Consider the following 15,670-nt stretch of genomic DNA (forward strand, 5'->3'; position numbering starts at 1 on the left):
TTTGAGACAGGGTTTCTCTGTATAGCCCTGGCTGTCCTGGAACTCACTCTGTAGACCAGGCTGTCCTGGAACTCAGAAATCTGCCTGCCTCTGCCTCCCAAGCGCTAGGATTAAAGGCGTGCGCCACCACTGCCTGGTAAGTTTACAAATTCTGACATCAAGCTGACAAGTTCCCACCGCAATGCCATACAAGAGAAGGATGATACCCAGCTAGGACCGAAGGCCTTAACTATCATGCTTTTGTTTGTGTTTTAATTTTGTTGTTGTCTGTGAAGCCACTGATTCTCCATACTCCTGTCTTGGCTTCCCAAGTCTAGAATTATAGAGATATGACACATTTAGTCCTGGTACATCATTAAAGCTAAAAACCACAAATCAAAGCATGAAATGGGAGAGGGTTTAGTTCAGTGGTTAAGCACTTCCCCTCTATATTGAAGGCCCCAAGTTCAATCCTAAGCAGCTAAGAAAATTAGAACAAAACCAGAAAACACTTTCAACAGGAGAGACTCTAGATAAACAGAGTGTATCAGCGTGGGTTGTATTAGCGTAAAGTAGGCAGAAGCACCCCAAGTTCTTTCTGTATCTTTTGGTTTTCTTTTTCAGTGCTGGGGAATCGGTCTTGGACATACTATGCTACGCAAGCTCTCTATTACTGAGTGATACAGCCCAGAACAGCCAATCCTCCTGTTTCAGCCACTGAGTGCTCGATTCCATTCATGTGAAGCACTGATCTCAGATGACTCCATGGTGCGTGGAGAAGATATACCACTGCTCCAACAGTGTTTGCTCTCTCCCTTCTCACAGTTGTTCTAACAGCATTCATCAGAGTTTCCCGGACACTCCTCCCGACAGGATGGAAAGGATGGGGTGAGACAGGGTTTATCCGTGTAGCCCTGCCTGTCCTAGAACTTACTCTCTAGTCCACACTGGCCTCCAACTCACAGCAATCCTTCTGCCTTAACTACTGGCTGCTGGTATTAGAAACATGAGATGCCAACCACACATGAATCTGAGACCAGCCTAGTCTACATAGAGAGTTCTAGGCTAGTCAAAATACAGTGAGACCCTGTCTCCAAAAAAAACATTTCAGGCCTGGGCTACATAGTAAATGACTCCGGAGCCACACTGTGCAAAGCATGAGACTCTGTCTCAAATAAACAACCCCCAATCCCTTGTTCTTTAAACCCAAGGCCACTAGCATGACATGTTATTAAAAGATTTGTTTTCACTTATGTGTTTGTGCAGGACTAAGTGCAGGTGCCTGAGGAAGTCAGAGGACAGGAGCTGGAGTGACAGGTGGTTGTGAGCTGCTCCATATGAGCTGAAGCCCTGGCCTCTGCAAGAGTTCTTAACTACTGAGTCACTTCTCCAGCCCCGACATGTTCTTTGCTTTATTATTTGGGGGTGGGGGGAAGGGCTAGGGGGCTGGGGATTAAGCTCAGTTAGGCCTTGTGTATGCTAAACAAACACTGTATCACTGAGCTATAGCCTCAACTCTGGTTAAAACCTTTCTTGGATTCATTATTTATGTGAATCAATGTGCTGTTAGCCGCTGTTTGGGTGGAAGGACTCAGGCTAGCAAGTCTCTTCATTGCTGAGCCATTTCTTCAGTCTCACCTCCTCTACCCCTTCTACACTTTCTTGTAATGAACTAGACCGCTGGCTACCATTCAGAAGTACACAGTTTGGAGGCATTAGGTCCTTGTGCTCACTGTGTACGGTACCCATCTCAAACAGACAGTCCACATTCATCAACTGTACAGTCCCATTCTCCATTCTCCCCTGCCCCAACTTCAGGATACTATTCTTCCATGGCGGCTACCCCATTCTACTGTCTGTTTGTTGATGGGATCTGACAATCACTTGTGAATGGATTCATACAGTATTTTCTCTTACACGTTAGGCTTATCTCTCATCATAGCACAGCATTTTCCAGGTTCACCCATAAGTTGTTAAAAATCTCAAAATGCTGTTATCTATTAACATTTTAACTGTACATGCCAGGTATAGCCTACCTCTGGAAATGTCCAAATTAAACCTTAGCACAATTAAGGCTCAGGAGATAGCTCAGTGGGAAAGTGTTATTTATGTAAGCATGAAGACCTGAATTCAGACCACCACCCACACAAAAATTAGGGCAGAGCAGCATGTGACTGCAGTCCCAGGACTCAGCAAGTGGATGGATCTCTGAGGCTTGCTCCACAGCCAGTCTAGCCAACTTGTGAATTCCAGGTTCCATCAGACTCAGACATACACATAGACACGCGGGTGCACGCACATACACACACATACACACACACACACATACAGAGAGAGAGAGAGAGAGAGAGAGAAGGAAGAGAGGAAGAGAGCTTCTAAAAAGACTTTAAAAAGAAACTTTATGCCAGGCAGTGGTGATGCACGCCTTTAAGCCCAGCACTCGGGAGGCAGAGGCAGGTGGATTTCTGAGTTTGAGGCCAGCCTGGTCTACAGAGTGAGTTCCAGGACAGCCAGGGCTATACAGAGAAACCCTGTCTCAAAAAAAAAAAACAAAAACAAAAACAAAAAAAAAAAAACACAAACACAAAAAAAACCAACACCCCAAAGTACTACACAATACTTCCACCTTTTGAAGCAAAACATAGAGTAACATTGAGAAAAATGAAAAGTTTTTTTTTTTTTACAAATTAAAAATAAAAATGTAATACAAGCACATCCAGAATTCACAGCAAATCTGCCTTCTAATTACATAAATCAGTAAGGAAATGAAAATTTCAAGCAACAGGAATTCCACTAAGTTATAATTTCTAAGATTTGCACTGTCACAGGAACAATTTCAGAAATAACATGTATTATGTGCTCAATTCTAGGTGATTTTAAAATAACTTATAAATAGGTCATCTCCTTCATGTAACAAACTGTCACAGTGCAGATTAACGAGTGGCTGGGTATGTGGCTCAGCTGGTGGAGCGCTCGATGAGTGTGCACACACAGCCCACACCTGGATGCTCAGCACCAAGTGCATCAGGCTTGGTAGTACTCGCAGGCCTGTGGTCCTAGCACCAAGTACATCAGGCTTGGTAGTACTCGCAGGCCTGTGGTCTTAGCACCAGGAAGGGAGAGACAACAGGATCACAAGTCCCAAGTTATCTGTTACACAGTAAATTCAAGGCCTGTGAAAAGTATACAGTGCTGGGCACAGTGCACAAATCTAATCCCAAGCCTGGAGAGCGGGAGGCAGGAAGGCAGATAACAAGTTCCAGGCCATCTCGGAATCCACTGAACTTGTCTCAGAACAAAACCAAACAAGCAAACAAATGGGGAAAGAAAGAGGGTTGGAGAGATGGCTCAGGACCACAACACTTGAGTTGGGTTCCCAGCAACCACATGGCTGCTCAAAACCTCTGTAACCCCAGTGTCACAGGAACCAATGCTGCCTTCTGGCCTCCATGAGCACCGGGCTCACAAACATACACATAGCACAAATATACATATAGGCAAAGGACCCATACACACTTAAAGAAAAAAATTAAAAGCACAAAACAGGGCTGGGCATATAGCTCAGTGGCAAACTATTTGCCTAGTGTTTGCAAGGCCAGGGCTGGATCCCTGGCACACACCACCACCCATCACCACCACCACTACCACCATCACCACCACTACCACCACCATTTCTGAAGCCACAATTAAAACACAATGCCTCGGGCTGGTGAGATGGCTCAGTGGGTAAGAGCACCCGACTGCTCTTCCAGAGGTCCAGAGTTCAAATCCCAGCAACCACATGGTGGCTCCCAACCATCCGTAACGAGATCTGGCGCCCTCTTCTGGAGTGTCTGAGGACAGCTACAGTGTACTTACATATAATAAATAAATAATTTAAAAAAAAAAAAAAAACACAATGCCTCATGTGCTAGTTTGTCCAAAAAGAAAATTTTTTTAAAAAAGTGTCACTCAAGCTGGGTGTGGTGGCGCACGCCTGTAATCCCAGCACTCGGGAGGCAGAGGCAGGCGGATTTCTGAGTTCGAGGCCAGCCTGGTCTACAAAGTGAGTTCCAGGATAGCCAGGGCTATACAGAGAAACCCTGTCTCGAAAAAAACAAAAAACAAAAAAACAAAAAAAGTGTCACTCAGAAATTGCCTCATTCAGAATCTGCAAAACTTTCACTAATGTGGATGCTTGCTGCCTGCACCTGTGACTCACTCAGAAAGACTCTCCCAGGGCTGCTAGATCTTTGACAGTTCAGAAACTATAACTGGGGCATGCATGCTGTGTAGGAAGCATCATGACCATGAATGAATAAAAGGGGAAAGAACTCAGGACAAAGGCTTTAAGTATTCCTAAGCCATTCGTGGCAATGCACACCTAGAATCCCAGCCCTAGGGAAGGCAGGAGGATGGGGAGGCCCCGGGCTAGCAAAAGCTACTTACTGACACAAGAAAGAAATAAACAACAGCTGGATTCCCCACTCCAAGTGTGTGTGTGTGTGTGTGTAGGGGGAAGGGTTCCATGTCCTCTTCTAAACTCTGAGGGCACCAAGAAGCACACGCTCCATACACATACATGCAGGGAAACATCCATACACACACATGCAGGGAAACATCCATACACATACATGCAGGGAAACATCCATAGACATACATGCAGGGAAACATCCATACACATACATGCAGGGAAACATCCATACACATACATGCAGGGAAACATCCATACACATACATGCAGGGAAACATCCATACACATACATGCGGGAAAACATCCATACACATACATGCAGGGAAACATCCATACACATACATGCAGGGAAACATCCATACACATACATGCAGGGAAAACATCCATACACATACATGCAGGGAAACATCCATACACATACATGCAGGAAAACATCCATACACATACATGCAGGGAAACATCCATACACATACATGCAGGGAAACATCCATACACATACATGCAGGGAAAACATCCATACACATAAAATAAATCTATAAATAAACAAGCCTGGTGGTGGGGGCACATGCCTTCAATCCCGGATCTCTATGAGTTCAAGGCCAGCCTGGTCTACAGAGTGAGTTCCAAGACAACCATGGCTATGTAGTGAGATCCTATCTCTAAATAAGTAAATAAATAAATAAATGAAGGAAAGAAATGACTGGGCTGGAGAGATGGCTCAGTGGTTAAGAGCACTGACTGCTCTTCCAAAGGTCCTGAGTTCAAATCCCAGCAACCACATGGTGGCTCACAACCACCTGTAATGAGATCTGATGATGCTCTCTACTGGGGTGTCTGAAGGTAGCTGCAGTGTACTTACATATAATAATAAAAAAGAAAAGAAAAGAAATGACTAATAGACTAGGCGAAGCTCTGAGAACCTCCCTTCTCTCCCCTAGTTGGAAGAGCACATTTACTGTACTACCATAAGCACACTGATTTTCTTGTCTGGCTTTCCAACCAGCCTCAATTTTTAGATAAAAAAAGCTGTCCTTGGAAATCATCAGTGCCTCCTTTCTCAGTGCCCAACGCATAGAGGACCTTTTAATAGATGTTTTACTGAAAATATAACCTTCTATTTCTCTTGTACTGTTTTGTTTTTTGGGTTTGGGTTGGGGTTTTTTTTTTCCCTTAATAGTCTCACTATGAAGCCCTGGTTATCCTGGAACTCACTACGTAGACCAGGCTGGCCTCAAACACACAGAGATCTGCCTGCCTCTGCCTCCTGAGTGCTGGGATCAATGGTCTGCCCTGCTGTGACCACCTATTTTACATATTTCAGAGTGTGCTCTTTCAGAGCACTTTCACAAACCTTATCTCTTTTCATCTACATAATTACCTTGTAAAGTGGGAATCGTATTATTGAACCAAGGAGCTTTGGGTTTTATTAAGAATTGTTAACTCACTAACTAAAATGCCCTGAAAACACAGTCACTCTGCTCATCTCTAAACAGCTTCCCTGGAGACTTCAGCATGCTTATAACCCCAGGCTTTGCTAGCCTTTCCTTTGCCAGGTCTTTACAGAAGGCAGCCATCACATAGCTACATAAAATGATATTCGACACTAAGAAGCACCCTAGAAGCTGGGCAGTGGTGGCACACACCTGTAATATGTGGCACTCAGGAGACAAAGGCAGGCAAGTCTCTGAGTTCAAGGCCAGCCTGGTCTACAGAGTGAGTTCCAGAGCAGTCAAGGCTACACAAAGAAACCCTGCTCAAAAAAAAATTAAAAATATAAATAAAATATTGAAGAAGCATCCTAGGATTGGAGAGATTGCTCAGTGGTTAAAAGTGCTTTCTGATCTTACAGAGGATTCAGGTTGCACTCCTAACACCCAAACTAGATGGCGCTCCCCAGCTCCAGGGGATCTGATGCCTCTGCTAACACATGGACATTTTTTTGCTCTCTACTGTCCTTCTCCTCCCCTCTCCCCCATACACACACACACACACACACACACACACACACATTTTTTAAATAATAAGTGTTTAAGAGAAAAAGAATGTAGGGGCTGGACAGATAGTTAAACAGTCTCTTCCTCTAGACGACCTGGGTCCAATTCCCAGCACCCACATGGCGGCTCACAACTGTCTGTTGTAACTCCAGTTCCCAGGGAATGGATACAAGGTGCTAGGCATGCAAATGGGAACACACAGGGGCATGCTGGCAAAAGTACCCATAAACGTAAACTAAAAAACGTAACTCTAAAACCAAACAAACAAACATGCCATCCTTTGCAGTTTTCCTATCTTTCTCATGTTGCACCTGAGACACGTAAGGAAACAAGCCGAAATGCTGTGCAGTGAATGATGTCCACCAAAACCTGACACTGTAGTACAGCGGTGAGACAGATGGGGGGTGGGGGGGGGGGGACGGACACACATTACATGATGTCAAACCACCACTGATTCCACAATCCTCTATTAGCAAAATAATAGGCAGAGTGGGTCTCTGAGTCCCTACTCCTGGTTCAACTTACATCTTTAGTTAAGATACTAAGGACATCTACACACTTCTATAAAAAAGAAAACGGATTTAAGAAAGGGAAAAATGGTCAAAGAGTTAGCTAATATTAAATGAACTAATTGCCGTCTTAACTTAATACTTGTCACTAAGGGCTCTCACGGTTCAATGTAGAATGAATGCTATAGTAAATTGGGCTTATTTCTTAAGCAAACAGCTACAGGATATAAACTGATTAACATGCAACAGAAAGGACACCCGACCAGACTAGACAATTGAATACTCTCTGTCAGAAATATGACACAAGGGGCATCCCTGTCCAGCTTAAGAGCTGCAGGTTGAATTCTAAGTGATGGTATCTCTTCGCCAATTTATCCTTGTCCCTTTAAATCCATGATGTCATCATTCTTAAACACAAGCAAAACCCGATGTGTTACAAAAGACGTTTGGTGTGTCCAAGCAAAAGAGATGGCCACAACAATTCACAGCAGCCCAAATCCAAGTGAAGCCATTCTTGCTCAGTGAAAAGGCCACCAGGCATCAAACATCTTCTCTACCCTAAAGAAATGAAACTAAAGACTCTCAATTACTACCACTTAAAACAACAACAAAAAGTTCCGAGAAAAAATAAATAAATAACAAAAAATAATCGAGTGTTGCCTCCGGCAAGTGAAACCCGGTAATGTGTCTGTCTGGTTCTGCATCTTAGATCCATCGGAACGCTACCACTGTAAAGTCCAAACTCTTCGGTCACTGAGAAACGAAACAAGGCTTTTATTTTCCTACTAAAACTCCGAGGATCCAACAGACAAAGCAATCGGCTTATTCCAAAGGTTTCCAACCAACTCCGGCGTCTCAAGTTTTCTCAGCTGAAGCTACCAGGCTGGCTCTCTCACCTAATTGTGGTTTTCTTGATTTACAAACTCGTTGCCACCCTCCACAGACAATTCTCACCAGGGCAAGCCTTCCACAGTCACAACGTGGACTGCTGTCTCCAGCCAGCCAGGAGAGCTGCAGTTCCCACTAAGAGAACACTCAGACGGCTAGGGGTCAGGGAAGGAACTGCTTGTGTTTCAATTCGTCAGCCGATTCCCCCAAAAAATCATCTCTTGGGCAGCTGCAGCTTCCGAGATGCCCGCCGGCCCCCTCGCCGCAGCCCCAATTCAGGAGGTCAGCAAGCGGGCTCCCGCTCTTCACCGAGGACTTCAGGGCTTCAGGGGGCGGGGTGAGGCTCCATGACACCCCAAAAGCCATTCTCCACCCCCTGGCCGCGCATCCTCTCCCGGCCCGGAGGAGGACCCGGACCACCCTGCTGAGGAGAGGGCACAGGTCTGCGCCCATCCCGAGGGCTGGCTGCAAAGGGGCGCCCGTCCCCACCTCAGCCTGGGAAGCCGAGGATGACGACAGCAAGACCCCAGGCCCGCCAAGACCCACGCCCGCGCAGGACACGGAGCCCGCGCCGGACTCGGGGTGCCCCGGGGTCCCCGGGCATAAAGCGCAGGAGGCGTCGGCGCCTGGCCGCGGCCCCGCACCGGGAGAGGCCTCACCTGGCCCAGACCGCTTCGCGCTCTCGGTTTCGCGTCTCCGGCGACCGTGGAGAAGGAGCCAGGGCCCGGGCCAGAGCACAGCCGCTCTGCCTCAGGCCGGTGCTTGCTGTGCTCGGGGGATCTTCACCGCTGGCGGAACCCGGGGTCGCCCGGAGCCGCCATCTTCCTCCACTCAAACGCCGCCGCGGCTACCACCGCCGCCGCCGCCGCCGCCGCCGTCCCTGATGCCACCGCCGCTGCTGCTCAGACCCGGAGACGACAGAGCGCACTGCGCATGCGCCGGGGCGGGGCGCGGAGGAAGCGCGCGCGCGCACACACGTCAGCGCGACCGGCTTTCCGCGCGGCGGCCGCTGGGCGGCGCCATATTGAGAAGGGCCGAGGGCGCGGAGCTTTCTAGGACTCTTATCTGCGATCGGCGCGGCTGAGTGCCCGTATCTGAGCTGTTTTTCCACTTGTTTGAGACTACAGACTTAGAGTAAGGCACTTGTGCCCCCAGGTACCCACGGGTTGAGCGTAGAGAAAGGGCAATGGCGAACAGAAGTGCCTTTTAGATATCCCCAGGGAGAGGAAGCTCCAGGCATTGGAGCCTCTGGAAACTGTAACAGCAGCTATGTTGCTACCAACTTTAAAAAAAAAAGAGGAAACTCAAGTCTCAAAGCTCCCGGTGTAGAGCGGAGCCTGGGAGGAAACAAGCCTGTGTGTTTCTCTGTGCTTCCCACTATGGCCGTCACCGAGGAGTGGGGTCCCGCCCCCACAAAAAGAGTCTCACTTCAAGAAAGCTGTGTGTAGGTGAGAACCTTCTAGAACTCATCCCTGCAGATGTGGTTTAAGGAAATGCCAGACACAGAGAGCTCAAGCTCTTGTGCAATCGGAGCATTCTGAGACAGCAAGCGAATAGCCCTGGGATAGAGCAGACCTAGGCTTGTATAGCCCGTGAGACGTGGTACTAGGTCAGAAGTACCACGAGGCTTGGTGACACTCCTTTAAGTCCAGTTATGCAGGAGGTTTAAGGGCGAGAATTGCTTGATCCAGGAGTTTGAATCTACTTTGAGGAACCTCAATCTAAAAAAACATTTATGTTCCTCATATAAACATTACAAAAAACTCTGGCACACCGTAAGTGAGAAACTAAGAAATCCCATTGCCCTGGCATGGTAGTTGACTATTAATCCCAGCACTTGGGAAGCAGAGGTAAGTAGATTTCTGAGTTCAAGGCCAGCATGGTCTACATAATGAGACCCTGTCTCAAAGAAAAAGAGAAAGAAGTCTTGGCTTGCAAAATGGCTCAGCAGGTAAGGGTGCTTCCCCCAAGCTTGAAGACCGGAGTTCAATGCCTAGAACCTACATGATAGAGGGAGAAAACCAACGCCAACTCCCACAGTTTCCCCTCTGATCTTCATTCTCAAACAATGACGGGGCTGGAGAGGTGGCTCAGAGGTTAAGAGCACTGGCTGTTCTTCCAGAGGTCTAGAGTTCAATTCCCAGCAACCATATGGTGGCTCATAACTATCTTTAATGAGATCTGGTGCCGTCTTCTGGTCTTTAGGCATACATGCAGGAGACTGCTGTATATATAATAAATAATAAATAAATCTTTAAAAAAAACAATGACACTTGTGAACATATATACAGTAAATATTGCGCGTGCCTGAGCATATCATGTGCACCACGTGTGTGGGTGCCCTTAGAGGCCAGTAGCGGGTGTCAGATCCCCTGGAACTGGAATTACTGGCAGTTGTGACCCTGCCACCACCATGTGGGTGCTAGGAATTGAACCTGGATGGTCCTGCAAGAGCAGTACATGTCTTGACCGTCTCTCCAGCCCTGTAATCTAAGTTATAACATGTTCTAAGAACTCAAGCTAGGCTGAGATAGCCCAGCAATAAGAATCTGCTTACCGCCAGGCTTGGTGGTGCACACCTTTAATCTCAGCACTTGGGAGGTAGAGGCAGGCAGATTTCTGAGTTCGAGGCCAGCCTGGTCTACAGAGTGAGTTCCAGGACAACCAGGGCTACACAGAAACCCTGTCTCAAAAAACCAAAAGAAAAAAGAATCTGCTTACCCCTCTCTAGAAGACCTACATTCATGTGCCAGCACCTACAAGCTACTCACAACTGTCTAATACCAGCTCAGGGGGTCTGACACCCTATTTGACCTCTTTGGGCACCCACCCACACAGCACACACACACTCAACCATAAATAAAAACAAAATCTAAATATATATATATATATATACATATATATATATATTAAAACAAGGCTGCTACTGGCCTATGTTGGCACAAACCTTTAATTACAGCACTCAGGAGGCAGAGACAGGTGAATCTCTGGGTTTGAGGCCAGCCAGATGTACAGAGTGAGTTCTAGGACAACCAGAGCTATTCCACAAAGAAGCGCTGACTTGGGGTACAGATGGGGAGAATTGCTAGGTCATGTTAGAGTTCAAATACAGAACCATTTTACCCTTAGCTCAAAGATAGGCGGGAGTTTTGTTGCTTTGAAGAAAAGCCTTATCATTAATATCCATCATATATAGACTAGTACCCAGCGGAGGCTCACTGAATATATGTTGAATAAAAGAATGAACTGGGAATTTGAGAACTAAGAGGGGATTCAGCGGATGCATGTTTAGTGAACACCTACTATGCAGCAGAGTGCGTGACATATATATTTGTTTGTGGTTTTCTTTTTTTTTTTTTTTTTTTTTTTTTTTGGTTTTTTTGAGACAGGGTTTCTCTGTATAGCCCTGGCTGTCCTGGAACTCACTTTGTAGACCAGGCTGGCCTCGAACGAACTCAGAAATCCGCCTGCCTCTGCCTCCGGAGTGCTGGGACTAAAGGCGTGTGCCACCACGCCCGGCTTGTTTGTGGTTTTCTGTTCGAGATAGAGTCTCACAGTGAAGTCCTAATTTGCCTTGGAGCTCTCTTTGTAGACTAGGCTGGCCTCCAACTCACAGAGATGTACTCACGTCTACCTCCCATGTACTGGGATCAGAGGTATTTGCCATCATACCCAGCCCATCTGGAGGGTTTTTGAGAGAATTCTTATGCTGTAGAACAGGTTATACTTCCTATGTAGACCCGGCTGCCTCAGCCTCCCAAGAGCTGGGATTACAGCATAAGCCTGACATGCATACATGCATATATATATATATGCATATATATAAATATTTTAACCTATATTTCTGAAAGTGTATATGAGGGAGTGGATGGAGGTCAGAGGACAACCCATACATAGCAGTTGGCCGTCTCCTTCCAAGGGAGCAAACTGAGGTGGTCAGGATTGGCAGCCAGTGCCCTTACCTACTGAGCCATCTCACCAGCTTGTGACTTAGGTAAAGCTAACCAGGTCCCTGATACATAAAGAGCCTGTACAAGAAAGACAATAAATATATGTTCGTATTAACTGCAATACACAGAAAAGTTATTAAAGTGAATTATTTATTACTAATCACAGTTCACATTTTTTTTATTTTTACAATGTGCATGAGAGGGTGTGTGTGTGCGTATGCTTGTGTGTGCATGCCATGGCATGCATGTAGAAACCAGAGGACAACGGCAGCTGTCTGTCCTTCCCTCCCACCTCATTGAGACAGGGCTTCCTTGTCCCCTTCAGAGCATTCCCGGCTCCCTGGCCCATAAGCATCCAGGGATGCTTCTGTCTCCCTGTAGGCACACTGCGATCACAGGTACCTTTACACACACAGATGCTACGATGCCCAGATTGAGGTAGGTTCTGTCTGTTTGAACTGAGGTCTCATGCTTATATTGTAAGCATGTTCCCAATGAGCCCTCTCCCCAGCCTCACTCAGTGGTTATTTTATTAGGTACCTAACACTGGTACCCAGGTGCCACCATTGTGCTCATTGTACAAATGGAGAAACAATCTTCTCCAGGTTAAAGCTCACCAAAACAGGCAGGGTTCAAGCCCAGATGGTCTTGTCACTTCAAAGCCCAGGCTCTTGAACTCGGCAAGAGTTCTGACAAACAGGAGGCTTGGTTACATTTGACCTAGGCCATCAGGAGGGAAATTGACTCTTATCTCTAACAGTGGAGAGAATATATGATAATGGTTCAGATTTGTCTCTCGGCCACACGTAGACTGGGACAGATAATGGGGAACAGGGCTAGAGGCAAGGGCTGAGACCAGGATGAACAGTCCAGTAAGTTCAAACGTGCTTTCCTTAGAGTCTGTCCAAATAATTACAGGAAGCGTTTTATGGTTTTAGTTATTTAGCTTAGGTAATATATGCACATAGTGCAGCATTCAAAGGCACAACAGGAAATATAATAAAACGGAAATTGAGCCGGGCGTGGTGGCACATGCCTTTAATCCCAGCACTTGGGAGGCAGAGGCAGGAGGATTTCTGAGTTTGAGGCCAGCCTGGTCTTCAGAGTGAGTTCCAGGACAGCCAGGGCTACACAGAGAAACCCTATCTTGAAAAACCAAAAAAACAAAACAAAACAAAAAAAAAAACAAACGGAAATTGGAGTTGAGGACATGTTTCAGTGGTACTGAGTCTGCCTAGAATCCTCAAATCTGCACATCCCAACATTCAGGAGTCAGAGGCACATGGGATCTCTGTGAGTTGAAGCCAGCCTGGTCTTTAGAGTGAGTTCTAGGACAGCCAGGGCTACAAAGAGAAACCCAATATCAAAAAAAAGGAAAAAAAAAAAAAGGAAAGAAAAAGGAAAGAGACGAAAAGAAAGGAAAACAAACCAGGTGGCTGGAGAAAAAGCAGCATTGGCTGTTCTTCCAGAGGTCCTGAGTTCAATTCACAACCATCTGTAATATAATCTGATGCAGGTGTATATGCAGATAGAGCACTCATATACATAAAGTAAGTAAATATTTTTCTAAAAAGTATCTGTCCTGGAGCTCTCGCTCTGTAGACCAGGCTGGCCTCAAACTCACAAATATCTGCCTGCCTCTGCCTCCTGAGTGCTGGGATTAAGAGTCGTGCACCAGCTCTACCTGGCAACTTTTCTTTTGCTTAAAGAGAAAGAAAAAGTAAGAGAAAACTACACACAGCTTAGCAATTAAAGTTTTTGTTCATTTGTTTTGTTTTGTATGTGTGTGTATGGATGGCTTCTTGTGCCCACTGCTCAAATTTTGATGGCCTACGTGTCCTTGTGCCAAGGACAGCCTGACTACGGTCTTTGTGCTTGCATTCCTACCACACCTGGTTTGAAAGCGACTTCCTAACATAAAAGCCAAGCATGAACCATGGCTAACGCCAGAAACAGAAGCACGAGTTTCAGGGTCTCTGCCAATACGTGAATCATGCCATGATCTCAGCTCTTGGGGTTTCCCCTTGGAAAACAAAACTGCCCTGCAGCCTTAGCGGTGAAGTTTTTCTGTCCCATGCTCTCCTCTTGTAGAGAAGCAAACCGTCCAAGCGGAGAAAGGACTTGCCCCTGGTGGGTCTCAAGGGGTTGCTGACTTCTTGGTTGCCACTTAAGTGGAACAAAAGTTATTATTTTTGCAGCATCGTCAAATTACCCTCAAGATTTATGTCCTCCTGAATCTCTTGAAAAAGTCACAGCTAAAAGATCGTCCTGCCTTTAGGGGTGTCTACCACAGAGGAATTATAAGAAACTGTCTCCCTCTGCTGGCTGCACTCTGTAACTACAAGGCTGAAAACCTGTCCATTTCTCCGAAATGTTGGCCATTATAGTTGGTGTAAGAGAGTTTCATTCACATCACTGTTTCCAAGACACAAGAGAATTTGCTTCAAAAAAATGTATTCATTGGTCACCTGGTAATGCACTTGCTGTGTAGGTATGAAGACTGGGGTTCCGATCACCAGCACCACATAAATGACAGTTGAGGGCATGTCTGGAACCCCCGAACAGGCCTGAGAGTTGGGAGAGAGGCATCCCCAACTAGCTAGATCATCTAGGCCAGGGTCCAAGTAAGACACTCTGCCTCAATATATGGAGAGTAATCAAAAAAGACACCTGTCATGCAATCTCTGGCTTACACACACACACACACACACACACACACACACAGAGAAATGAATTCACAGAAGACTCACAAATACAGTCCCCAGAGATGGGCAATATGACATCTTTTGTTTTTGAAGATAGGGAAATAGTCCAATTCTTTGAGTTTCAAACAGGCTTTGAACTGCTTGTGAGATATCTGTCAACAAGAAGCCTGATTACATGAACTGGAATCCCAACTGACCATGGCAGCACACACATTCAATCTCAGTGCTCAGCACATAGAGGCAGGTGGATCCCTGTGAGTTGGAGTCAGGCTAGCCCAGTCTACAGAGTGAGTTATAGCACAGCCTGGGATACATAGTGAAACCCTCCAGGGGCCAGGTGGTGGGGGTGGGGTGGGGCTGGCATCAGAAACATCTTGAAAGGCTTCAGTATGCAGGCAGAGGTGTAGAGCAGGAGGTTCTAGGTAAGAGCCCCGTGACGTGACGACAGACCTGGCAATGATACAGAATGCTGGGAAATCTCGGAGGAGGAGAAAAAAAGCTGGTAACATTTTACCAATATGGTTGCAATTATGATCACTAAGAATACAAACTGCAGGGCTGGAGAGATGGCTCAGTGGGTAAGAGCACCCGACTGCTCTTCCAAAGGTCCAGAGTTCAAATCCCAGCAACCACATGGTGGCTCACAACCATCCGTAATGAGATCTGGCGCCCTCTCCTGGAGTGTCTGAAGACAGCTACAGTGTACTTACATATAATAAATAAATCTTTAAAAAAAAAAAAAAACAAAGAATACAAACTGCAAAATGTCACAACAGGAAACTCTTACTTTATTAAGATTAATGGGACCCTAAAAATACGAGGGGAAACCACATTCCAAGTCAGCTAACTTGATTATAGCACCCACATTGCTGCCCTACTCAACAGCGTGTTTTTCATAGAGCTAACTATAAGGGACATGTCCCAGAAATTAAAACTCGTGACCTTTGCTTCTTGCTGTCTGTGTTTGGGGAAAGGATTAGAGGTGAGACAGACAGGCAAGCCACCCCCACCAGCTGCCCCCCACCCTTCAGCAGTCATACCCCTTAGATTTTTTTTTTTTTTTTTTTGGTTTTTTCGAGACAGGGTTTCTCTGTGTAGCCCTGGCTGTCCTGGAACTCACTTTGTAGACCAGGCTGGCCTCGAACTCAGAAATCCGCCTGCCTCTGCCTCCCGAGTGCTGGGATTAAAGGCG

The 15,670-nt window shown here is 46.3% G+C and overlaps 1 protein-coding gene across 2 annotated transcripts in view; it reads right to left on the bottom strand.

Annotated features, from left to right (window-relative positions):
* Fbxo42 (F-box protein 42) overlaps positions 1 to 8,728 on the bottom strand; it is a 57,052-nt gene extending 48,324 nt beyond the window's left edge. For both annotated transcript variants that reach the window (XM_021160835.2, XM_029476341.2), the window contains exon 1: positions 8,483 to 8,728. The gene's annotated coding sequence lies outside the window, so the exon portion shown is untranslated. The remainder of the gene's footprint in view (positions 1 to 8,482) is intronic.
* Positions 8,729 to 15,670: the final 6,942 nt, after the last annotated feature.

This window comes from Mus caroli, unplaced genomic scaffold (genome assembly GCF_978045245.1).
Source record: "Mus caroli unplaced genomic scaffold, Mus_caroli_1 scaffold_6, whole genome shotgun sequence".
NCBI classification, from domain to species: Eukaryota; Metazoa; Chordata; class Mammalia; order Rodentia; family Muridae; genus Mus; species Mus caroli.